At 35.9% G+C, this 27,192-nt stretch overlaps 1 non-coding gene across 1 annotated transcript; it reads left to right on the top strand.

The window, feature by feature from the left end:
* The first annotated feature begins 13,130 nt into the window (after positions 1–13,130).
* On the top strand, positions 13,131–13,234 carry LOC126031760 (U6 spliceosomal RNA). Its single transcript, XR_007503589.1, has one exon. It is a non-coding gene; the product is annotated as a U6 spliceosomal RNA (small nuclear RNA).
* Positions 13,235–27,192: the final 13,958 nt, after the last annotated feature.

Here is a 27,192-nt window from a genome sequence, read left to right as displayed (position 1 = left end):
AACACATGGGGTGCTGCCATGAATCAACTCAAAACTTCACACTTATAAGACTGGAACTTTTTTTGCCACTGAGTATCCTGTGCTTCTAAAGTATTTATTTTAAGTGACCATTCTTTAATCTCAGATGGAACACCTAAGATAGAAAATGACTGCATTCATGTTTTTTATAGCAGTGATTTCTAAAGACAGTTTAGAATAAACCTGATACTCAGCAACTTCTCTCTTCTCTAAGCCAGAAATTACAAAGAAATAAAAATTCAAGTAGAATTAGGGGGCTAGTTGGAGAGACATGGCCTATTAAGGCTGGAATAACTTAAGATGTCACTTGAGGGGCAGAGAGATAGCACAGCAGTAAGGTGTTTGCCTTGCATGCAGCCAACCCAGGACGAACCCAGGTTTGATTCCAGGCATCCCATATGGTCCCCAAAACTTGCCAGGAGCAATTTCTGAGCACAGAGCCAGGAGTAACCCAAGCACTGCCTGGTGTGGCCTCCTCCTAGATCCTGAGGACCAATGAGTTATATGAGTGTCTTGCCTAAATTCATATAGAAGATAGAGGTTAGAAAAATCAAAAGCTCAGGGCCTCATGTCAGTATTTTAATTTAGTAATATGTAATCCTGAGTAAAAGACAATGACTTGGGTGCTGAGAAATACAGAAGTACATTCCTAGATTTCAGATTTTTTAATTAACCTATATATTTTATACATATTTAGGTATGTTACTGCTAACAAAAAAATAACTAAAGTTTTGCCTAGAAATCAGCACATGCAGAAAAATAAAATTGAATCTCCATATTGTACCCTCACATAAGTTAACTAAGAATAAATTAAAGACTTCAACAGAGCTTGCAATTATTCTGCTTCTAAAAGAAAAAATGGGGGGGGGGTAGGTCCTTGACATTGGTCTTAGCAATGATATTTTGGATATGACTCTAAAAGCAAAAATAAATAAATGGAACTAAGTCAAACTAAAAAAAAGCTTCTGCATAGCAAGAGAAACAAGCAAGAAAATGAAAAGACAACATAGAATAAGTGAAATATATGCAAACCATCTATCTTATAAGAATTAATATATAAATGGGGCTGGAATGCTAGCACAGCAGTAGGGTGTTTGCCTTGCAAGCAGAAGACCTGGGACTGACCTGGGTTCGATCCCCAGCATCCCATATGGTCCCCCAAACCTGCCAGGAGCGACTTCTGAGCACAGAGACAGGAGTAATTCCTGAACGCTGCTGCTAAGTGTGGCCCAAAAATCAAAAAATAAGTTTTTTTAAAAGACATGAAAAATTAATATAAAGGTTTGAATTCATTCTTTAAAAATGGGCAGAGGAACTGAATTGAATAGATAATTTTCCAAGAAGACATATAAATTGTCAGCAAGTACATAAAGATCTGCAGTGTTCACATCAGCAGTCATCAGGGCAGTGCAAATCAAAGTCCCAGAAATATCAGCTCACACCTGTTATAATTGTTATCATCAAAAAGACAAGAGATAAAATATGCTGGCAAGGAGGTGGAAAAATAGCAACCTTAGCCACTGTTGGTGGTAGTATGAATTGGCACAGTCATTAAGAAAACAATATGGTAGAGTTTTTTCAAAATTCTCCAAAAAATAATCTAACCTAAGATCTAGCAATCCTATGTTAGAATGAATATCAAATGAAATGAGGGGAATCTTGTAGAATTATGTGCATTTTAGTGTTTATTGCAGCATTATACATAATACTAGCCAAGAGATAGAAACAACATAAGAGCCCATCAGTAGATGAATGGAAGATAACATGTCTCATATACAATTGACTGTTACTAAGCCATGAGAAAAAAGAGAAAATCCTATCATTTGCTACAAAATGGGTGAACACTGAAAATATTATATAAAAGAAACTAAATGAAGAAGAGCAAATGCAGCAAGCTGTCAAGTGTGTTTGAAACCTAAAACAATGTGGTGGTTATCAAGAGTTGGGGGAGGAGGAAGTGTTGGTCAGAGAGTACAAACCTGTTTGGACTCTAAATAATTTCTGGGGGTCGAAGGCACAGTGTTATGATTATAGATAGCAAGCTATAATAATACTTGAAAGTCACTATGAAAGTAAATAATAAATGTTCTCACCACAAGAAAGAAATTATAATTATGTGGTATGATCAGTTCTTAGCTAACACTTTGTTGGTAATCATATGGTAATATTCAAGACATTAACTCAATGAGGTGTGTGCCTAAAAGTTGCATAATGTTATATTCCTAGTTCATTTCAATAATTCGGGAGAGTTTTATCTTTATGATGACTGTAATGATTAATTCATTGCTGAAACAAATGTACACACACAGAACACCCACGTTTCTTAGGTTTCAATCCCTGAGATTTCTTAGTGTCCAATTATAAACACTGCATTTGACATATTCAGTTATGTTGTATAGAAATCCTCATCTTTATATCAATTAGTGCCTGGGACAGAATTAGTACTGAATGTTTTTTGTGAAATAAATGCTTCTCCTTGATGCACCCAACTCACCTCTCTTTTGAAGAAAGCATGTGCTTGGATATCTAGAGTTGATGATCCAATGAGAGAAATCAACTTCTTTATACCCATTTTTAACAGACATTAAGAAGAAAAGCTCTAAAGTAGTATAAACAGGTTAGAAGGGAAAGTTCCTCTCTTTGAGATCAATATAAATACCTTCCCATTAAAAGGCACATCCTTCCTATGCTAACTCTGCAGAGTATAACTTGGCAAAAGGCATGTTCAACATAGTGACCCACTAACCAAAAATAAACTACTTGTGTTCCCAAAAGAGAAGACAAATATGATGTACAAAATTCCATAAAGGTTCTGGTTCCATCAGTGTATCTATGTCATGTGTTTAAAAACCATCAGGAGGCTATAAAGCTAGAACTCAATAATTTGTCCAGATTTTCATTAGAATTAGTAAAATCTAAGATTACAGAAAAATACAGAAATGTCTCCAATAAAACACATTACCTGCTGCTGCAGAGCAGCTTCATTTTGTATCAGTTTCCTCTTTTTTTGAAGATCTTTGGGGGGACTGTCACATGACCATTCTTTCTCTTTACCAAGAGGAAAACCTGGTTTCTGAGGTCATCTATCACAGGCACTTCATTTTCACTCCTACCAGGTCAATAGTGATAGGACAACACAAGCAGGACTGATTGCCTGTAATCTTAAAGCATCAGAAAGCCTAAAACGTGTTTGCCTAGATCTCATCATATAATTCTTGTGTGGGTGAAGTTAAAAATCAGTACATAGCTTAATGAGAATGCAGACTTTTGCTGTGCTGGAACTATTTAAAGGTTGCCTTTGGATTTCTGTAGCAAAGAACCTTGAAGTCCTACTTTCAAGTGCAATTTGGTGGGAGTTGAATTGGCTCACAGAGTCTGGAGGTTACAGGTCCTCTGATCTACATTTATCAGGTAGAAGGGAAGCTTTGAGGCTTAAACTGACCTCTTTGAAGGCTCCATATCCAATATTTCATATACTTAAACTTGCACCATCCACCAGGAGAACTTCTAACAAAAATATTATAAAAACAAGTTAAAGTAGAAGGAGGGTGATGTGAGCAGGTTTCTCCCTGCTTAGTATTCCTTTTCCAGATCACATGTTTTTCCGCACTGATTCAAAGAAATGGAGAGAGAAGAAAGCTAGGTCAAAAGTTGCAAGTAATTTGAGCATATTCACAAAGAAATAAATTTTTAAGATATAGTTTTCTAAACTAAAAGTTTTATTAAAAAATAAACTGCATAAAGAGTGTCTGCTTTGGGGCTAGAGGGGTGGCAGAAGCAGTAGGGCATCTGCCTCGCACGTACTAACCTAGGACAGACCTCGGTTTGATCCCCCAGTGTTCCTTATGGCCCCCCAAACCAGGAGCGATTTCTGAGTATATAATCAGGAGTAATCACTGAGTGTCACCAGGTGTGGCCCAAAAACCAAAAAAAAAAAAAAAAAGAGTGTCTGCATAAATGGCATCCCCTATCCCTGCTATTATTAAAAAGAAGATGAAATCATAATATGGGCTCAAAATCATTCTTGTAGACCTGGTATTTCCACTTGTTTTACTGTTTGATCTCCACTCCAGTAAGGAAGCACTTCACAGGCTCACTCTTTTTTCAAGCAATCTTATTAGTACTTCCTTCTAATGGATTTCTACACAACAAGACATTTATCAAGACATTTGAACACACAGAACACCCTTTCATGTGGTGCGATGGAGAGATCCTTAAGGAAAGGCGAATAGGCAGGAAGCAAATAGATGTAGATTGAAAGCAAGCAAAATGCCAGGAACTAGGAAGAAATTCAGGAATGTTAGGTCTGGGGTAACCTATTAACAGTCAACCAGAGGGATGAGGCAATCAGTGACAGAGGTATAATAACCACACAGTAAAACACTTCCTTGTTCTTCTTATAGGCCAACATTTTGTACATCTCAGCAAATTAAACCCATTATACATTTGATCTAGCCTCTGAGTTAAACCTATTTCATATCAGCAAACTGAGCTTAAAACACGAAGCCTTACCTTTCCTCAGTCACCTAGTAAAGCAAGAGCAGGAATGTAAATTCTCTTATGTCTGCACATTATATATATATATATATATATGCTTAGTTAATAACCCTAGTAAATAGGAAACTCAGCAAACCTTTGAGTTCATGGAAGAATGAAGCATCTAGGAACCCTGTGGAAGTTAACAAGAAGTAAGGAGGGTGTAATCTTGCTTTTTAGAGGAAAGGGCTAGTTGGCTTTATCAGATTCTCAAGTGGGTTTGATGACTCCCCCCCAACACCCCGAGTGGCATCTGTGATATGCAGAGCACTGGGACATTTCTCTGTGATTTAATATCCCTGAAACACTATTTCAAAGTTCTGAGGTTCTCTGCTGTTTGAAAAATGCAATGGTTGTCTAATCTGTCAGAATGATTAGTCAAAAAGAATGATAAACTTTCCTTCTACCTTGAATGACCTCTCCCAAATCCCTCAACTTTGTTTTTTTTTATTTTTTTTACTTTTTTATTTGTCCCCCTCAACTTTATACTCTCACCCTTATGAGACCACCTGTTTTTATCACTCCCACAACCAGACAAAATATATCCAAAGGCTATGTGAATTCTTAATATCCTTTCCTAACCATGGTTATATGACGCATAGAGTATGAGTCAGGCTAGTGGGGAAGGGGGGGCCTCCTTTTAAAGTTTATGTGTAACTGAGAGCATTCAAGCATGTTCTGGCATGCCATCCCTGAGTTGATTTTAAAAAAATTAAAATACTGCTAGCAATAATGTTTTTCTGCATAAAAGTGGTTCAGGGACAGTAGATTCAAGCAGTGTAGTCTATGTCATGTGAAGAGGGCCCCTGTTCAAGGGCCTGCTGGGGCATGGTAGACCGCAGCCATCTGTCGACCTTCAAATACTGCTACTAAAGGCTTCTCTGCTCTCATTCTCTTCTGAAATTGAAAACTGCAGTTTAAATTCCTTACTTGGAAGGTCATTCATTTTCTCATCGCCAGAAAGCCTGTTTGCTTTTTTGTCTTCCCACTTGCTTTTAAATGAATATATCAGACCACAGAGCATCTTGCTTCCTCGATTCCAAAATTAATTACATCATGTCCAGAAATGAAGGTTGTTGAAAGTTACTAATGTATTTGTTGGGAACACTCTGCATTCCGATAGCTTTTACATGAGTGCACGGATGGGTGGACTCAGCCCAATGAGTCTGGATGGTGTGGAGCAAAATCCATGGTAACACATGGTCCTCTTCAGGCCACAGTGTGCTCATTCAAAAGCACAGTTATGGTTATTTTAAATTATTATCATAATGTGTGTTAGGTATTTCTCATTATTTGTTGACATCTAGGGAATTTTTTAAAATACAAATTCTTCTGCTGCCAATTCCATCCATTTCTACAACCACTATTTCAACTGCCTTGTGTTTCTAAAAGGCCTTGAAATCAGCACTTCCTTCCTATTTGTTAAGTGTGTCATGCTTGTCAGTGGTGGCACACCAAATCTATCAGCCAGATGACAGACTACAAGTCATAGGTGGTGTGGGTACCTCACCCTGCCATTCTGGGCAGGACTCCAGGTCTGAACCTGGGATCCTGTGTTAAGCCAATGATTATGCCTGGATAAATTAAATACAATTTTAATTGTTTGGAAAAGGTTCTGCAAGAAGGTTCTGATACAACTATAATGAACAGAATCTCTTTTCAGCACTTTCATAAAATATATTTAAATATCTCCTTTTTTATATACTAAAGAAGGCACCAGTCCTGACACATAATCTTTCAGTAGTTTATAAACTTTTAATAATTTTTTATGATAATCATGGACCCATTATTTTCCATTGGATGTAAGTTTGAGGATTTAGGTTTGGGAGAGAATGTTAACAGGGTTGATTCCTTCCCTCCCTCCTTCCCTCCCTTCCTTCCTTTTACTTTCTTTCTAGAATGTTATTTGTAATAATGTTTATGATAAGGCTTAATGAATACGATGGTCCAACAACACAACCTATACCACTTCAACCTACCATACCTATACCCCCAGAATGGTAAGCTGTGCTATATAAACTGATTCTCTGGGTTGTTGCCTTTACCATTTGTTGTTCCCTTAGTATATTTCTTTATACATTACATATGTAGATCATTCAGAATCTGCCCATCTTCTGACTTCATTCAACATGATACTCTCCAGCTCCATTGCATGATTTTTGTCTTTTCTTTTATCCAACTACTAGGAACAATATTTTAGTAGTCAGTGAGGACAAAAGCATCCATGTGAAACTAAATATTGTTTTCAAAACACATGGCATGGGGCCGGCATGGTGGCGCTAGAGGTAAGGTGCCTTGCCAGCGCTAGCCTAGGACGGACCGCGGTTTGATACCCGGTGTCCCATACTGTCCCCCAAGCCAGGAGCAACTCTGAGCGCATAGCCAGGAGTAACCCCTGAACATTACCGGGTGTGGCCCAAAAACCAAAAGCAAAAACAAAAAAAAAACAGGTGGCAATTTTCAATATAATCTCTTACCACAAAAGGCACAGAAAGAAAGTATGTTTTCTATGGGCATGGAAGAAGCCAATGATATAATATAGTATAGCCATTGTACTTTGAGTACATATGTCTTCAGTCAAAGTTGTCAATAGATGTTTGGAAATTTAACTTGAAGAAAATCAATGTAGTACAAAGGCATGTCCTTAAAAAAAAAAAACTTTGCTTCTCTTCTCTCATCAACCTAGAACCACATAACAACCGCATAACAATGTTGAACTAAGACACATTATTCAAAGACCTGTTGCAGCAATAGAAACTGAACTGTGGCAACGATGGAGTGTGAGCTAAGCCTGGAAACAAATAGATCTGGTCTGAATGTACAATATATTCTTTGGAGTTTTCCTGGAGTGAAGGATTGATCTCCCATAAAGGGTGATACTCTCACCTCTTCCACAACTCTATATTACCCAATCCATGCATTTATTTTTCTTAGTGGTCCAGGCATGATTTCCTTTAGATGTTTCTTTCATTCTTTGTAAATTGTCATTGACTGACATTCACCTATGTCTTTTTTGTCTATGAAACATTTGTACATAAATATGTAGACAGTAAGCCTTACTGAATTGCAGTATTGATAGAGGCGGAACTAGCCCATTATTATGGCACTACTATATCATCACACTTTATATGGTGCCTGAAGCAAGTCAATATTAAAGAATTATTGCTAAATTATCAACCTTTCTATAAATGTCCTTATAATTTCTCTGTAAAATTTAAAGGTACATACTTCAAGTTTAGTAGAAATTATCTGATATCCTCTGAGAAATGTCTGAAACATAACACTCAATAAGAAATAATATTTAAAACACTGGCTCATAGCTAAAATCCAACCTCAAGTTAGGAAGTTATATCAATTATCTTAACATGTATTCAAATTGTGTCTGTACATTTTTGAGTAAAGAGGGCCCTTGACACTTTCTGATAGTCAAATAGGGACCATTACTTCATCATCCTAAAGAATTTAGAATCATTGCAACAGAGACTTAGAGCAAATATTATACTATAGAGAATTACACAGTAGTCTTTTTTTGCCTGAGAGTCTAGGGACCCCAAATTCTTATCCTCACCCAGTCTTAATTAGTTTTAATACTTAATTAAATCAGAGAGTACTGAACTAAGAAGCAGGGGATGGGTTCTCATCTGAGTTCTTTCTCTTTGGTAGCTCTGTGAACATGATTAATTCACCTAACATCTTATTTTACCATTTTTGATCCAACTGAGAGGATCAGGCAGAGATAATAAAAAAGGAGAATGTAATAAAATACCCTAAAGATATAAAAAGTAGAAGTATATAAAGAATATAGGGTGTGGACAACAGAAGTTGTCTTACTTAAAACATCTCATTTTCTTAGTAGTAAAATAACAAGTTTATTTGACACTCAAAATTGCTTCTCTAACTGTTCTCCACAGCCTCAATGTTTAAAATATAAATAGTCTCTGTTCTAGGCATTTGTTTCTTATTTGAGTGTTCACTGTACTAATTTACACTCATGCCCACATCAAGAACACTATTTTCATTGACTCATTTGCAAAACCAGGGTGAGGAGAGCAAAATAAGAGACCTATTCTGCTCTATGCTGATGTTCATTTTATATATTTAACACCATGGTGGGCTTCTTGACCTGAATTTAGTGAAAATAGGAAGAACAGCCAAAGAGATGGTGAAGTTAAAAGCACCAAAACTCAAGCTCAAAATGTCTTCCCAACAGAATGGGAAAGAAATCAAAATCATTCTCTGATTCCTGCTGAAATACTATGACTTTAATCTATGAGTTTTACACAATTGTGTAACAGGTTTCTACTGGAATAATGCTCTATCTAGGAATTAAGAATTTGGGAAAAAGAGAAGGAAAAGAGCTAGGTGAAGTGTGTTAACTGAAAATATGCTAGGATATTTGACAAGCACCAGGCAAGAAAGATCAAAGGCTCTGAATAGCAGAAGGCAGAAAACATGGTACTAAAGGGTCTTTGGAAAGAAACAGACTGAGAAGAGGAAATGAATGGAAGAGATATGAGCAGTAGATTGGTTTCTGGAAAACCATGTCTATGGAAAAGCTCTGGACAACTTACCTAGACCAATCTGGAAGACTGTAAGCTCATATCCAGATAGAGTCCAAACTGGTAAAGTATGGAAGTCCGCTCATTGTTTTTCATTTAACTCCTTCTGCAATCCTTTATAGGAAGACAAAGTAGAAGAAGGAAGCACCTCAGATACTGACAGAACCACTTTCCAGCCATACAGACAATCTTCTGTAGTCTGCTCTGATTTTATTCCTATACCATTTCTTTGCTGATGGCTCAGTTTCTCTGTGAGAAAAATTCTACTCTGAGAGAGCTGAGCCTGGAGTACAGTGAAATCATACTGCTTATAACTCACAGTCTCACTGACCTGATTTCTATAAATAGATAAATTCATCAAGGAAAAACACAGGATCAAAATCTAAAATCGAAGTCAGGAAATTATTTGCTTCAGCTTTTTTCCTCAAGTCAAATCAAATGTCCAATCACCCCTAAAAACTAAGTCTGCCTGTATTTTTAAAATACAGATTATATCAAAGAACTTTCCTGGTCATTTCTAATATATGTTAAAGTTTTTAGTCATAAGCTCTTTTCTTTTTAATGAATGTAGTAGAATAGTGAGAACTGAAAATCTTCTAAACAATAACATGTCATTTTATAAATGACAACATTGAGAACTAGGGAAAAATAAGTAACAATCCTAACATAAAATTGATTGAGAACTAGAAATAAAAAATAATAAGTGCTTTTCCTGAGGTAACACTGAATGTTCACTCAAAAAATAGTTATGAGAAAAAAATAGTTATGAGGGCCAGAGCAGTGGTGCAAGCAGTAGGCTGTTTGCTTTGCAGGAGCTAACCTAGGACGGACCGTGGTTTGATCCCCCAGCATCCCTAATGGTCCTCCAATGCAGAGTGATTTCTCAGCACATAGCCAGGAGTAACCCCTGAGCATCTCCAGGTGTGGCCCAAAAAGAAAAAAAAATAGTTATGAAGGGACCAGAGAAATAACTCAACAAAGTATATGTTTCTCATACAGGAGGCCTACGTTTCAAAAAAGGCATAGCCGGTTTCCCTAGTACTACTGAGTATGACCCCAAAGCCAAAAAATAAAATAAATTTAAAGTTAAATGCTAATTTTATCTAATGGTAGTTCTAAACACAGGGTTAAGTCATTACATTTATTTTCTAGAGCTGCTATCACCAAGTACCATTAATCTGGTGGCTTAATCAACAGAAATTGTTAGTTTTATATTCTAGAGGCTGGAAATACAAGAGTAATGTATTTGTACTTAGGGTTGGTTCAAGCGAGCTGTGAGGAAAAATCTGCTCCCTGTCTCTCTTCTAGAATATGACTTGCTAACTTTATCATTACTGAGCTTGTAGCGTCTTTATGCAAATCCCTGGCCTCATTTTTTTCTTGAGTTTCTCACTATATGCATGTCACTATGTCAAAATAACCATTTTAGAAAGGCACCAGACATATTGGATTAAAGACACCCTACTCTTAAATGACTTCATCTTAACTAATGATATCTGCCAACAGTTTTATTTCTAAATTAATTCCATGCTGAGGTTTGCGAGTGTGTGTGTGTGTGTGTGTGTGTGTGTGTGTGTGTGTGTGTGTGTATGTGTGTGTGTGAAGGATTTAAACTAACTTTTGAATGGACAAAACAAAACCCCTGATATCAAGGAAATGACTAGACAGGATAAAATGTGTATGCACGTCTGTATGTGTGTGTCACAAAATAAAAAATTCTAAGAGGTAATATTATGGGATTATGTAATGATGGAGTGCAAAGGGTGACTGACTACCTGCAATATGTGTCTCTCTGAAGAAGTGTCTGAGCAGACCTCACTAATTTAGAGTCTAGGCTGGTGAATGAAAGGGAAAGCATGTTCCAGACAGAGGCCCAGTAAGTGCAAAAGCTATAGATTTGAAACCTCTTGCTAAGGCTTCTCAATGTAAATTGGTCAAAGACTGTTAATGATTTCCAGAATGATATATCCTTGCAAATATTTCATTATTAGATCCTAGTTGGTCCTGCTTCATTCTGAAGATTTATTTCAATAAAGAGGTGCTGTATCCAGACACCATTTTTGAACCAGCCAGTGCCCTGAGGGGAAAAAGTGGTACCAAATGTAGGCCTCATCTATCTCTTAGGCTCTCTTGATAGTTCTTTGATATCTTAATCAATATATTTATTCTGACTTCTCTAGTTCATTCAGAAAGTCATTGGTGCAAAGCAAGCTAATTGCCCATTGCTAGGAGCTGAACTCTCCACATGCTTTATTTGAATAATTAATTTTTAAAAGTTCACGTTTTCCAATAAAATAGATCAGTTCAGATCTCAGTTCTGACATTTAACAGCTATGAGACGTTAGCTATCTTAATGCCTTCATCTGGAGAACAGAAATAACAGTAATACTGACCTGAAGGGATTTTTTTTTAATGCAAGTGTTCGCAAAGAATCAGAAATCTGGTAAGTGTTCAAATGTTATCTACAATTTCTAAAATATTATAATGAATACTAATGATGTAAATTGACACATTAAGGCAACATCTTTCCTACAGTCTCTGTGAGCAGTGGTAGCTGTTAAATGATGCTATACAAGTGTTCATTTCCTCATTTCAAAGTCTTGAAGATTTTGGAACAATTCAGAGGGAGAGTTCACAGCTCCACACAATGTATTGTACATATGTCTTAGTATATTTATTTTAAAAAGCAGCAGTAAAATTAAGAAAGTAAACTTTGATAAGGAAATTCAAGAAACTGACCTCCTCCACAGGAATTAGACAACTTTCCCCCTAAGTAGATAGCCATGACACTAAGTTTGCTTTGGAAAAGAAGACTCCTCTTTTGCTATTTTGCTGTGTTCCCCATAATGGTGTTGATGCTTCATTGTACTAGAAAAAGTTCCCATTTAGCAAGACTTCCAAATAATAAGGAAGTTCTAGGTGCTTTGAAACAGGAACCTTGGTTAAATATTCTGAGGTCTCTTTGTAAGAAAAGTCCTTGTTTCAAAAATTTCGTAGTAATTTAATGAAAGGCTTACTCTTCCACAAGTACATTCAGAAAACAACATCATTTATTTCACTTTTACTAAAAGAAATGTTTTTAAGGGGGCTGGAAGGATAGCACAGTGGGTAGAATGTTTGCATTGCATGTGGCTGACCCAAGCCCAGAGCTTGAGTAACACTTGAGGGCTGCCAGGTATGGGCCCAAAACCAAAACCAAAAAAAATAATTTTTTTGAAGTACTGCTGTATTGTATACATAAAAATCTATTAAGGGTTGAAAAAATAGCTCAATGCACTGAATGCATGATTTGGTTGTGGGAGACCTGGGTTTGATCCTTGTCCCCATATGGTCTCACTAGCACACTGGGAGCAGCCCCTGAGCACAGAGACAAAGTTTCCTCCAAAAACCACTACTTGTGGTTTCAAGACTAAATAAAATAAAATAAAAAATCTAATATGAGGAAAGATTTCATAATTAGAAATCTATTGTAATAAAAGAAATAAAGTTATTGAGTATTCGGGTATTGCTTGAAGCTAGATAGAAATCAAATGGAAATCAGACTTGGCCTCCTGGAGTAAGGAAACAATTATATGATAATAGATGCTCAGTAAAAAATCATTATAATGTAACGTTTTACTTGTTTTATAAGAGTGAGAAAGACTTTTGGCTCCCATTGAAATTCCTCTTGTGAGAGAGTACTGAAACTGTACAACAAGGCTTACTCTAAGAATAGTTCAATTGTTAACGTTTTTTATATCACACTATAATTTGACTTTCTGGTGCTTATATATAGACCCAGACAGAACAAAATATTATTGTTCCTCTTATGTAATGATTCTTCAAGATCTTAAGTAAATGAAAATTCTACTCATATCCCCATTCCATTCCACAATCACATGTAACTCATGCCCTCTACAGCCACTGTTTGCTTCATGTTGGTTTCTACTGACCTAACCCAAGTAATTTTTTTTATTGACTTGCAAAGTCCTTCATAGTTGCCTAACCCAAGTTTTTTAAAAAAAATTACTGTGTCTTGTGCTGCTTCGGCAGCACATATACTAAAATTGGAACAATAGAGAAGATTAGCATGGCCCCTGGGCAAAGATGGCACGCAAATTCGTGAATTGTTCCATATTTAAAAAAAGAAAAAAGAAAGAAAATTACTGTGTCTAAACAATGTGGATTTCATATATGTTTTGAATTGTGTTTAATGGGGTATCTCTTATTCTGCTATAGATATTGTCCCCTATTAATTCAGCCAAAATGCTCATCATTGGTAATCATAATGAAATATTGGACTACATTAAAAATTCAACTAAAACGTTTTTATGTCAGTGTTCATCTTTAAATTTATCTTAATGGTTTTGACCAGCATTTGCATATCTTGATATTATTTCTAATCATGACTCTCCATCTCTTGCACTGTGTAACAGAAAACAGAAGTTCCCAGATTAATCACCATATGACTCTGATTGAGTCACTTGATTTCTCTGAACCTTAGTTCTATTCACTGAAAAAAAGAAGTGGGGGTGGGATTGGGAACGAGTAATAAGTCTTCTTTATAAAGTTATGAGTCTCTGATGTGACAGACTAGGTGTGAGGATTCTCTAAAATGGGCACACAGTAAAAATATAGATCAACAGCAGAGTTAAGCAAGGCTCTTCTTAAATGAAATGGTTTAAAAGGGAGATACCTAGATTACCCTTGGCCCCACAGTATAGAAAGAAAAAAAAAATAAAGTGGAAGGAGAAGAAAGACAGATGAGAAATTGCAGGAGCCAGGGGTCAAAGGAACACAGGTATAGCAGTGGTATTAAAGAATGTTAGATCTAAATATCTAAACCACAAAGTCAACCGTGAAATCATAGGATCCAAACCTTAAGAACAAAACTTGAAACAGTGTCTGTCAAAATGGTAGGATGGAGAGGTGGGTGATGGGAGGAAACTTGAGAACATTAGTGGAGGGAGATTGACACTGGTGGTAAGATTGGTGCTGGAACCATTGTGACTCTAAAACTCAATTACGAATTAATTTTAAAATACAGTGCTTTAAAGACCAATAATTAAAAATTGTCTCTTCTTGACTTACTTAAACTGAAAAATCGATGTGTTGTAGGCCAGAGTGATAGGGTAGAAGGCAGGGCATTATTTGCCTTGCATGCATTGACCAAGATTCTATCCCAGGAATCCCATATGGTCCAATGAACACTGCCAGAATAATTCCTGAGTGCAAAATCATAAGTAATCCCTGAGCATCACTGAATGCTCAGCATTAGATGTGGCCCCTCAAAATCACTGGATGTGCCCCCCCTCAAAAAAATGTTCTCTTTGTCTTGGTGCAACACATTGATTACAATGCCTAGGTGTGTTTTGATTTCTATTGTGAATTTGTGTCAAGGTATGGTGACTCAACCTGTATAACTTTATTTTACCTTAGCCTGCCTCCACAACCTCCTGAGTCCCGTGGTATGTTGACACATTATGGTAAAGTGGTTATCAATTTATCAACAATTTGGAGTCAGACAAATCCAGCTTCAGTTCCAGTGTAGCCATTCACTAGCAATGTGACCTTGAGTAAATTACTTGTTCTCACTGTTCTCAGTTCTCATATGTAGCAAGAAAGATAAAGTCACTTCCTGAAAAGACTATTGTAGGAGTAAATGAAAGAAGGTCAAGAAAGCCTGGCATATAGAGAGTGTTCAATAAGTGGTAAGTATTTCTCTATCATTGTGAGAAAATAAAATTTCCTAGTCAATCCTCTGATCTTTTAAAAGAGCACTATTTCAAAAGCAAAAAAATTAATCTAGCACAGCATGAAATTTCTTATCAAATTCCATTCACTCCCACATTTTGAGTTTTTGTTTTGTTTTTAATTTTTATTAAGTAACCTACAACATTCTGTAATTTTAGACATATAGCACTATAATTAAACATCTGAATATACTACATTATAATTACCACCAAAAGACTAGCTTTTACCTTACAGCATATCATTGATACATTTTTACCTGATTTGCACACCTTTTTTATTTTTCCCTTTTGGGAATTACCACTTTATTCTATGGGCTAAGAATTGGGGGGGGGGGGGTTGGAGAGATAGCATGAAGGTAAGGCGTTTGCCTTGCATACAGAAGGACAGTGGTTCAAATCCCGGCAACCCATATGGTCCCCCGAGCCTGCCAGGAGCGATTTCTGAGTATAGAGCCAGGAGTAACCCCTGAGTGCTACGGGGTGTGACCCAAAAACAAGAAAAAAAGAATTTTTCTGTTTTGTGTATTCATGTTTTGTTTCTTTGTCCTCCATATACAAGTGAGATGACGTCTCTCTCCATCTGACTAAATTTATTTATCATAATACTGTCCAGTTCTACCCATGTTATCAGAAAAAAATATTTCATTCTTTTTATAACTGAATAAATAATACTCCATTGAGTATGCATGCCTCCTCTTCTTTATGTAACTCTTCTGCTGGTTGTTTTCCTGTCTTGACTATTGTAAATTATGTTGTATTCAACACAGGCATAAATATGTCTCTTCAAATTAATGGGTTTTTTCCCCTTAAATAAATAACCAGAAGTGGAATAGCTGGTTTATGTAGTATTTCTCGTCTAACATTTTCAGGAATTACCATACCATTTTCCATAGTGGCTGCACTGATGTATATTACTAACAACATATAAGGGTTCACGTTCCTTTGTAAATACTCATGAGCAATTAGCTTTATTGGGGCTTGACCAGAAGATATTGGGGAAGCATTATTATTACATTAGTATTATTATTACTATTGACTGGAAGCATTAATGGGGCTTGACGGAAGATAATTCAACAGGCTGGAGAGAATGCTTTACATATAAGAGCTCTGGGTAGGTTTCCCAGAACAACATGGCCCTTTGAGCACTAACAAATGAGCTCCCCCCCAAAAAAATTAGAATCAAAACAAAAGGCATTGTCATCTGTATTGTCATCTTTTTCTGTGATCTCCTGAGAAAAACTGAATTATTTACAGATATGCAAATATATTCTGTTTATTAAGTTTGCATTTTTCTTATCTAGCATTTTATATGATATCAATATCTCAGTAACTACTAAGTCAAATCCTCAGTTCATACCTATTCATTCAAAAGGAGATGGCGAGCATCTACTATTTCCTCAGCACTCAAGATTTTTCAGCAGCTTGTAATAACCTGCACCCTATGGTAGCAATTTGACTTTATTGTAAAAGACCATCATTTGTCTTAATATCTATCTGCTCAGCCTTTTAGAGTCGCAGCCAACTCCCTTCTTGCATTATTTGTGAATGTGGCAAGTCATTTAACGCTGAGTCACAATTTCCTCCTCAATCAAGTAGGACAAGAATAAATGCTGTGCCTCCCTAACAGAGTACAAAGACAGTGAGACAAAGTGTAAAAAGAAATTAAAAATGCATTCCAAAAAATAAAATCCACAAAACCACAAGCAATTTAAGGTGTTATTTGCTCCTATCCTCTGAATGCGCAAATCACTTTCCTTGCTGTAAATTTGAAAGTAAAATATAATTGTAATAGTTTTGTTACCTATTATCATTACACCATCTGCCCTAGGTGACTTGGTGATCATTTCCTTGTTTTCCTAGATTCAAATACAAATGAAAATGTTCTTTTGTGATCTTCCACATTTTCAACAAGCTCAAACTTTATTATTTGTTTGTTATATATGTGCTTATGATATTCTATGTTAAGAAACAAGTAGAAAACATTTCCAGCAAAGCCAGAAAAAAGATGAAGATACCAAGAATAAAAAAAAGAGATGGCTGATAAGAAAACCTCAGCTAAATATAATCTATGCAATTGAGCATATGCTTAGCTTTACTTTTTGGAAACAGCTTTTTTTTTTTTTAAATAGCTAGGTTGTATAAGAGGAGTTGCATTGCACTCTCTGGTTAATAACAGGAAACACAATAAGAGACACTTCTGTCATTCCTCTAAACACTAAGAGAGATCACAGAGTCTTACATAAAGGACACAAAACTATCCAAGAGAAAATACACTCAAGAACAACTTTTCAAGGAAGAAAACAAGTTTACAAGAGAGGAAATGGTCGCTTTTATATATAATCCTTAATAAATGATGAAAAGGTAGGACCAGAAAAATAGAAAACAAGGTTACAAGAGAGGAAATGGTCGCTTTTATATATAATCCTTTATAGATGATGAAAAGGTGGGACCAGAAAAATAGTACAGAAAAATAGTAGGGCATTTGCCTTGCACATAGCCAACATGGGCTCGATTCCCAGCATCTTATATGATTCCCCAAACACCTCCAAGAGTGAAAGAGTGATCCCTGACTACAGACGGAGACAAAAGAAAGTCCTGAGAACCCCAGGGAGTAACCAAACAAACAAAAAAGAACAGGAGGAAATGTCCAACTGTTATTCTATAAGGTCTATAAGGAGACTCTAGAACAGAATTGGTAATAGCATACATATACAAATATTTCTAAGACAAACTGAAATTGTATTCACTACCAAGTAAATATATAATCAAGTGTAGTGAATTATGCTGTGTCCATTAACTTTCCTTCTTTTTTATTGTCTCCATTAGATCTTGAGAAGTGGGTTTTGTTTGTTTTTGGTTTTTTGGGTCACACCCACAATGCTCAGGGGTTACTCCTGGCTCTACACTCAGAACTCACTCCTGGCAGGCTATGGGGGCGATATGGGATGCCAGGATTTGAACCATCATCCTCTGCATGCAAGGCAAACGCCTTACCTCCATGCTATCTCTGGCCCCCAAGATCTTGAGAAGTGTTCTAAATACTGTTGCACATATTGTAAGTAGACTGGAAGCTGAGAATATAGTCTATCTGTTATTCTGATGGAATGGAAAGCTCCCTGTTTGAGGTTATCTGGGATTGGGGATGTGCTGGCCTAGCTCCTACTTTAAGTTCCTTTGCCAAAAAGGAAGTCGTTCCCATTATCTTCAGAGAGCATTAAGCAGTTTGAGATATAGTGAGAAATTTAAACAGGTCAAAAATCCTGCAGTTCACCATCCTGAAGCCAAGGTCAGAAAATAGGCTTATAGCCGAATTTCCTCTGTCACCTGTTTTTGTAAACAAAGTTTTTTGGAACACAGTTTGGAACACAGTTTAAAGGAATTTGTGGGCCATGGTTATTTACCAATTATCAATTTACCTAATAAAACCATTTAATATACACATTGTTAGTGTTTTTATTTTAATCATCTCAATATCACAAAGGGCACTTACTCTAACCCTGCCACCACCCATAAATTAGCTGCACACCAAAAACTAACTGATTTAATCTTCAAATAAGGAATGTCAGTGATGTAAAAATAGAAACATGTGTTCCAATTGCCCTTTTCCCTTTGAATTTAAATCTTAATAGTTTAATGACACTTTTCTATAAACGGGCTATATTTCTCTCTGTTTTAGAAAATAAATAGGCATTTTCTTCCAAGCAGACACTGACTTATTTCTATGAATAAGTAGCTACAGATCAGGCTCAACCTGATCAGTGCCAAAAGAAGGGTTATAGATGATTAGTCGAATCTTTTGGTAGAAAGGACTGGCCTGATTTATGGTTAATAACTTGCACAACTAGTCAGTAAGGAATTTGTAACTGCAAATGGCATAGCAAGTACATATTAGGCATTGATACAAAAAATATATACCTCAAGGACACAAACTTCACTGATACTTTGCTGATTTTTTTAAAAAATACTCAGGCTGCAAGTGATTATTAAACAGTGTTGAGATCTCGAGGCCCTTGGTCTCCCACACCCAGTGTTCTGGTTAGAATCAAATTACTTCCTAAGGAGGATGTTGCTGGAATCTTGACTTAAAACCCTTTTATGTATTAGCAGCAAGAAGCTTAGAGACTCACTCCTGGCCAACCCTGGGGAGAGCATGAGATCTTCAAAGCACAATTGAATTAAAATCACCCCAGTTTCATATATTTTTTTCTGAGTTTCATTTTCCTGTTGTCCTGCTTTTCTCCCCACTTATTTTTATTTACTTTATTTTATCTTGTGTGGTATTAATAGGTAATCCACCTTAAATCCTTTCTGGAACAAGATAGGATGTAAGTAAACAAGTGAAAATGAACTAGTCTGCTCAATAGTGTTATTTAGTATTGTCCATCTGAATACTGAAAAAAAAGATACCTGCCAAAAACAACAATTTTTGTCTTGGCATGTTGTTGCTGGGTTTTATTTCAAATAGAAATCATTTGATAGACTCAGGAACTTCTTTGTTACTACTACAGCAATTGATATTAGGATTTTACATCCAGAGAAAAGGAAATTCCTCTTGCCATCAGTTATGACAAGAAGGTGGTCAATTCAATGTCATTTTATCAACAAGGAATATTTAAATATTGATTGCACAGGACAATGAGCATTACATCCTCTCTCTTTTTCTCTCTTTCTCTCTTAGAAAATACTGTCTTAAAATTAGAATTTTATTTTTAATTGTTTTTAATTTAAATCACTATGATTTATAAAGTTACTCATAGTTGAGTTGTTTATTTTTTTTTGGTTTATTGTTTTTTGGTTTTTTGGCCTCACCCGGTCACGTTCAGGCGTTACTCCTAGCTTTGCACTCAGAAATCACTCCTAGCTTGGGGCACCATACAGGACGCTGGGGGATCACCATCCTTCCTAGGCTAGTGGGGGCAAGGCAGACACCTTACTGCTTGAGCCTCTGCTCTGGCCCCATAGTTGAGTTTTAGACATAAAATGTTTCAACACCATACCCACCATCAGTGTCAACCTCCCTCAACCAATGCTTCCAGAGCCCATTCCAGAACTCATCCCAACCTGCCATCTTAACAGTCACCTTTTAAGTTTGGTTGTTAAAATTTGGGTCTTATAATCTTTGTGTTTTGGATATTTAGTTCTGTCCTTAAATAGGGCTCTAGAATTTGCAAGAAGTTGAAACATATGGTAGGCAACTTACTCATTTCTGACAGTAATACTGTCAATTTGGGTTAAGACATATAGTATATGGCAAAGAGGTCTGAGACTTCAATAAAAGTGAGCATAGGACTTGAGATTCAACTTAATTTTTAAGGCTACCTTATACACTATTTTGTTCTGTGTTCTTTCTGTCCTTTCTACACATTTCTAATCGTGTTATCATGAGATGATATATTTTGGGAGCTGATTACTACAAATCAAGTGATAGTAAAGGCTTTTAGAGTTAAATGAGAGCTTACTTATTGAATATTTTATTTCATAAAAATTAGTTTAGATCAGTCTAATAGGTTCTTGAATCTATTAAAAAAAGTTACCACAAACTTGGTAACTCCATACAACAGAAGTGTATTTTGCATTATTCCAAAGGCCAGTAGTCAAAATCAAGTTGCTAGAGGGCTATAGTACTACCGAAAAACTAAAGAGAATGTGTTCCTTGGCTTTTCTATCTTCTACATGTGAGCACAGGTTTTCCTTGACTTGTGACCACAATCACTACCATCTTTACCTCCAAGGTTAGTTTGTGTTATACTTTAACGACAGTGTGATTGGATTAAGAACTGTTGTAAAATAAGTTTCTCCTTGAAGAATTAACTTTCTTGCCACTTACGGTAATATCCACCACTCTGGGAAATTAGGATACAGATATTCTTTGGGGGAACCATCATGAAGCTTATCAATGTTACTAAGCCTCATGCCCCCCCCCAAATTAGAATACTGCTACTTATATGAAAGGTGAAGAAAAATAAATTCATTTAAATGAAAATGTTCAAGATATTATTTTAAAAAATCATTGAGAAGTTTTCAGCACTTTTTCTCGTCCAAAGAGTTGTGAATATATTTACACTATTTTTTAGATTATTTCCCTCGATTTATCCCACTGGTATAATCAATGTATAATCAAATTCCTCTCCTTTTTATTTTTCCTTGGAGTCCTCTTCCTTAGCACAAAGAACATTATATTTTTTATTCCATTTTATCATGAACAGAAGAGTACTTCTTTTTTTTTTTTTTTTTTTTTTTTGGTTTTTCGGGCCACACCCATTTGATGCTCAGGGGTTACTCCTGGCTAGGCACTCAGAAACTGCCCCTGGCTTGGGGGGACCATATGGGACGCCGGGGAATCCAACCGTGGTCCTTCCTAGGATAGCGCTTGCAAGGCAGACACATTACCTCTAGCGCCACCTCGCCGGCCCCAAGAAGAGTACTTCTTAAAGCATCTATAATGATGCTGTTTTAATATTATAAAACAAATTAAAATATTGTGATGAAAATTGGTATGAAATTTTTCAGACTCTCATTTTCTTGCAAATCAATACCAACTGACAGAACTGATTCTGTCTGAGAACTTCATTTTGAGAAACATTGAGAAAGAGAACATATGTGACCTTTACAATTGTCTGAACTCCAAGATTCTGGTTACTCCTTCACAATTACTACCCGTTAGAATTTCCATGTTGACATTTACCTTTCTCATATTCTTTCTCCTTTTACTTTTAGAAATTAAAAATGTCAACACTAAATGTAAGCACTTCCCAAATACTTTAATTTTATCTAAATTAATTTTTCAGAAGATAGTTTAGTTCTGCCTTTCCAGACTGAGGTTACATTTTAATCAATATTTATTACCCAAAACATGATACCCATGATCTTTCTCTTCCTAAGTGTTCTAAAGTATATCCTCAGTAGTATAATTGATTTAGATTCATAATCTTTCTTTGCTTTACCTTTCTATTCAATTAGATAAATACCTTAGCTGTATAAAACACAGTTTTACTTTATAAATAATCGTTGTATACTACTAGTAACATTTTTAGTAATGTCTTTGATCTTTTAAAGCTTATTTTATCCCATAATGCCTCAGCACTCTCACTAACATTACACATTTACTTTTTTGTATTTCAAACTTTGATTTATTTTGCTACCCCCTATTCTGTGTTGACATAGTTTTTTAATGCCATAACTATTATTCTTAGTAATTTCCCTGTTGTTTGTTAAATAAAGAATGATAATTACTAGAGATCACTTTCACTCTACAAATTCTTTCTGTCATGCCCTTTATTCTAACTACCTAGTTGGTAATTGATAAATAAAATCCCCAGTTTAATCAAATGTCCATCTTTTGTAGAACATCTTCCTGACATTCCTGTCATGATTCCAAAGACCAATTTCTTTCCTTTGGTTTATTTTGTTCTTATTTGCTTGGTTTCATTTTGTTTTGTTTTCAGGTCACACCTGGTGGTGGTCAGGGGTTATTACTGGCAAGATTGGGGGACCATATGGGATACTGAGGATAAAATCTGGGTTGGCCACAAGCAAGGTAAGAAACCTACTGCTGTATTATAATTTCAGTCCTAAATTTATTCCTTTGAACATCTTTGTACAATCAGCTATTTTTTTTTCTAGACTCATGGCCACAAATTGGAGGGGTAAAATGTTCTTCCTATCTCTATAATCACAAAATTTTCATTTCCTATCTAGATATGGATTGCAAATTCACAATGATTATATAATTTGTGCAATTGAATCATTAGAGTTTATTTTTACATCCTATTTGCTGGTGGGTCAGTGAATTAATTAGGTGGTATTGATAGACATCCTGTTATATTAAAAGGACTTATCTGAAAAGGTGAAGCCTATGGAATATGAGTATGCCAGATTTATATGCTACCAACTCATCTCATCATTAAACAGTTCATTTTCAAATCCTTGTGACATAGTTATGTTCATTTTACTGACGTAACACAAATATACCATTTTATAATGTTTAGAAACCTCTTGAAGACTGAATAAGTTTCCTTGAACACTTACTGAGTATGCCTGGAATGGAAGAGAACATCCTAAAGTTTCTGTGTAGCCTAATTTCCTTTTGTTCACCCTCTGCTGCGTCATATTCTCCAAATTTTCTCCAGGAACAATCCATGGGTTATTATGGCATATTCCTCATAACCACATATATTTAATCTTCTTTTTTAAAAAAAGAACTTCCTGTCTCAAACTACTCTAAGTCCTATTTTTATACCTTTTTAATATAGACTCACTTTTAAGTAGTTCAGAGAATTCAAAATGATCCTCCCAATGTCTCAATTCTTGAAAATGACACTCCAGGAAAAAAAAATAAGAAAAATCCTACCACTTTAAGATAGTATTATTTCTCATTATGAGAATTACATATAGATGAAAAATGGAGGAATAACTCCACAAAATTATAGTCAAAGAGTCACTCTAGTTAACTTCTTGACTTAAAATTGCATACCTATTTATTTTGCATACTAAGAAATCAAGGTGAATTTTTATGCTTTTTTGTTTTCTTCTACAACTTTTACTCTGCCATGGTATAAATTGACCAATGTGGCATTCCTGCCATGTCCTTACTTGGAGACAAAACTTAGAATACATAAATATATCTTCATTACACTACAGGCTCTGAATTCAAGTTACACACTTATCTTCCTTAAAACTTTCCAGGTGCCCGTTGAACAAAAGGTCTTTCTTAGTTGTTCCCTAAAATATCTTCCCCAGAAGGATGCCTGAACCTCCCTGAATAGGAATTCTATAAGGCTCCTTTCTAGGAAATCTGCCTTTTACAGTGTCTGCAACACACTGAGTAAGATAAATTCTCCTTACTTATAACTCCGATTTCTTTATTTTTTATTTTATTTCTTGCTTTAATTTGTGTTTATTTTAAATGATTTTTTATTTGAGCACCATTGTTACAAATATGTTTGTAGTTGGGTTTTGATCATAAAGTGCAAACACCCCTGCCACCAATGTCCCCCATTTTCCTCCTCCCATCACCCCCTGCCTGTCTTTGAAACAGGCATTGTATTTCTTTTTGTATCATTGTCATGGTAGTAGTTAGTCTACACTTTTTTTATTATTATTATTATTATTATTATTATTATTATTATTATTATTATTATTATTATTTGCTAACTGCACTTTCCACCCTTAGTTGTAAGCTTTATATCATGAGCTGGTCCTTCCGGGCCTCATCTCTATTGTCTTTTGGTATTATTATTATACTGTCTTTTATTTTTCTTAAATCCCATAGATGAGTGAGACTATTCTATGTCTAACTCTCTCCCTCTGACTTATTTCACTCAGAAAAATAGTCTCAATGTCCATTCATGTACAGGCAAATTTGATTATTATCTTTCTTAACAGCTGCATAGTATTCCATGGTGTAGATGTACCCCGGTTTCTTTAGCCACTCATCTGTTGTCAGGCAATGGGTTGTTCCTAGATTTTGGCTATTATAAACAGAGCTGCAATGAACATAGGAGTGAAAGAACATTTTTAAACTATGTTATTGTGTTCCTAAGGTATATTCCCAGGAGCGTTATTGCTAGATCATATGGGAGCTCAATTTCCAGGTTTTTGAGAAATATTTATATTGTTTTCCAGAGAGGTTGGAGTAGATGGCATTAGCATCAGCAGTGAATGAGAGTTCCTTTCTCTCCACAACCACGCCAGCACTGTTTATTCTTGTTCTTTGTGATGTGTGACAGTCTCTCTGGTATGAGATAATTCCTCATTGTTGTTTTGATTTGTATCTTCCTGATTAGTGATGTGAAGCATTGTTTTCATTTGCCTTTTTGACCATTTGCATTTCTTCTTAGAGAAAATGTCTGCACATTTCTTCTCCACATTTTCTGAAAGGGTTACATTTTTTTTTCTTGTTAAGTGCTCTGTCAGTACCTTGTGTAGCTTAAATGTTATCCCCTTGTCTGATGGTATGAGTGAATAGTTTCTCCCATTCTCTGGGTGGCCTTTGGATCCTAGTTACTTTTTTCTTGGAGTTGCAGAAGCTTCTCAGTTGAATATATTTTTCTTTGTTTTTCTCTGCTTCCACTTGTTTAGACAGTGGTGTTTTCTCCCTGAAGATGCCTGTAGTCTCAATGTCCTGGAGTATTTTGCCTATGCTTTCATCTATACACCTTATAGTTTCAGGCCTGATATCAAGATTATTAGTCCATTTTGTTTTGACCTTTCTGCATGATGTTAGATCGAGTTCTGACTTCCCTTTTCTGCATGTCGCTGGCCAGTTGTCCTAACATAACTTGTTAAAGAGGATTTCTTTGATCCACTTTTTATTTCTTGCCCCTTTATCAAAGATTAATTGATTAACCAACTGGGAATATTTTCTTTTCTTTTTTTTAAAGTGTGATTTTTTTTAATTTAAACAACTTTATTACATACATGATTGTGTTGTTTGGGTTTCAGTCATGTAAAGAACACCACCCATCACCAGTGCAACATTCCCATTACCAGTGTCCCAAATCTCCCTCCTCTCCACCCAACCCCCACCTGTACTGTAGACGGGCTTTCTATTTCCCTCATACATTCTCATTATTAGGATAGTTCAAAACGTAGTTAATTCTCTAACTAAACTCATCCTTGTTTGTGGTGAGCTTCATGAGGTGAGCTGTAACTTCCAGCTCTTTTCTCTTTTGGGTCTAAAAGTTATTATTGCAAGAATGTCTTTCATTTTTCTTAAAACCCATAGATGAGTGAGGCCATTCTGCGTCTTTCTCTCTCTTCTGACTTACTTCACTCAGCATAATAGGTACCATGTACATCCATGTATAGAAAACATGCCATTACTTCATCTCTCCTGACAGCTGCATAATATTCCATTGTGTATATGTACCACAGTTTCTTTAGCCATTCGTCTGTTGAAGGGCATCTGGGTTGTTTCCAGAGTCTTGCTATGGTAAATAGTGCTGGAATGAATATAGGTGTAAGGAAGGGATTTTTGTATTGTATTTTTGTGTTCCTAGGGTATATTCCTAGGAGTGTAATAGCTGGGTCGTATGGGAGCTCGATTTCCAGTTATTGGACGAATCTCCATAATGCTTTCCATAAAGGTTGAACTAGATGGCATTCCCACTAGCAGTGGATAAGAGTTCCTTTCTCTCCACATCCCCGCCAATACTGCTTGTTCTCATTCTTTGTGATATATGCAAATCTCTGTGGTGTGAGGTGGTACTTCAAAGTTGTTTTGATTTGCATCTCCCTGATAATTAGTGATGTGGAGCTTTTTTTCATGTGTCTTTGGCCATTTGGATTTCTTCTTTGTCAAAGTGTCTGTCCATTTCTTCTCCCCATTTTGTGATGGGATTAGATGTTTTTTCTTGTAAATTTCTCTCAGTGCCTTGTATATTTTGGAGATTAGCCCCTTATCTGATGGGTATTGGGTGAATAGTTTCTCCGAATCAGTGGGGGACTCTTGTATCCTGGGTGCTATTTCTTTTGAGGTGCAGAAGCTTCTCAGCTTAATATATTCCCATTTGTTAATTTCTGCTTTCACTTGTTTGGAGAGTACAGTTTCCTCTTTGAAGATGCCTTTAGTCTCAATGTCCTGCAGTGCTTTACCTACCTGTTGTTCTGTATATCTTATGGTTTTGGGTCTGATATCGAGGTCTCTCATCCATTTGGATTTAACCTTCCTACATGTGTTAGCTGGGGGGTCTAAGTTCAATTTTTTGCAAGTGGCTAGCCAGTTGTTCCAACACCACTTATTGAAGAGGTTTTCTTTGCTCCATTTAGGATTTCTTGCTCCTTTATCAAAAATTAGGTGATTGTCTATCTGGGGAACATTCTCTGAGTATTCAAGCCTATTCCAATTATCTGAGGACCTATCCTTATTCAATACCATGCTGTATTGATAACTATTGCTTTGTAGTAAAGTTTAAAGTTGGGGAAAGTAATTCCTCCCATATTCTTTTTCCCAATATTGCTTTAGCTATTCAAGGGTGTTTATTGTTACAAACGAATTTCAAAAGTGCCTGATCCACTTCTTTGAAGAATGTCATGGGTATCTTCAGAGGGATCACATTAAATCTGTATAATGCCTTGGGGAGTATTGCCATTTTGATGATGTTAATTCTGCCAATCTATGAGCAGGGTATGTGCTTCCATTTCCACGTGTCCTCTCTTATTTCTTGGAGCAGAGTATTATAGTTTTCTTTGTATAGGTCCTTCACATTTTTAGTCAAGTTGATTTCAAGATATTTGAGTTTGTGTGGTACTATTGTGAATGGGGTTGTTTTCTTAATGTCCATTTCTTCCTTATTACTATTGGTGTATAGAAAGGCCATTGATTTTTGTGTGTTAATTTTGTAGCC

This window comes from Suncus etruscus, chromosome 15 (genome assembly GCF_024139225.1).
Source record: "Suncus etruscus isolate mSunEtr1 chromosome 15, mSunEtr1.pri.cur, whole genome shotgun sequence".
Lineage (NCBI taxonomy): Eukaryota > Metazoa > Chordata > Mammalia > Eulipotyphla > Soricidae > Suncus > Suncus etruscus.
The sequence above is the reverse complement of the archived record's forward strand: the minus strand, read 5'-3'. Positions and strand labels throughout refer to the sequence as shown.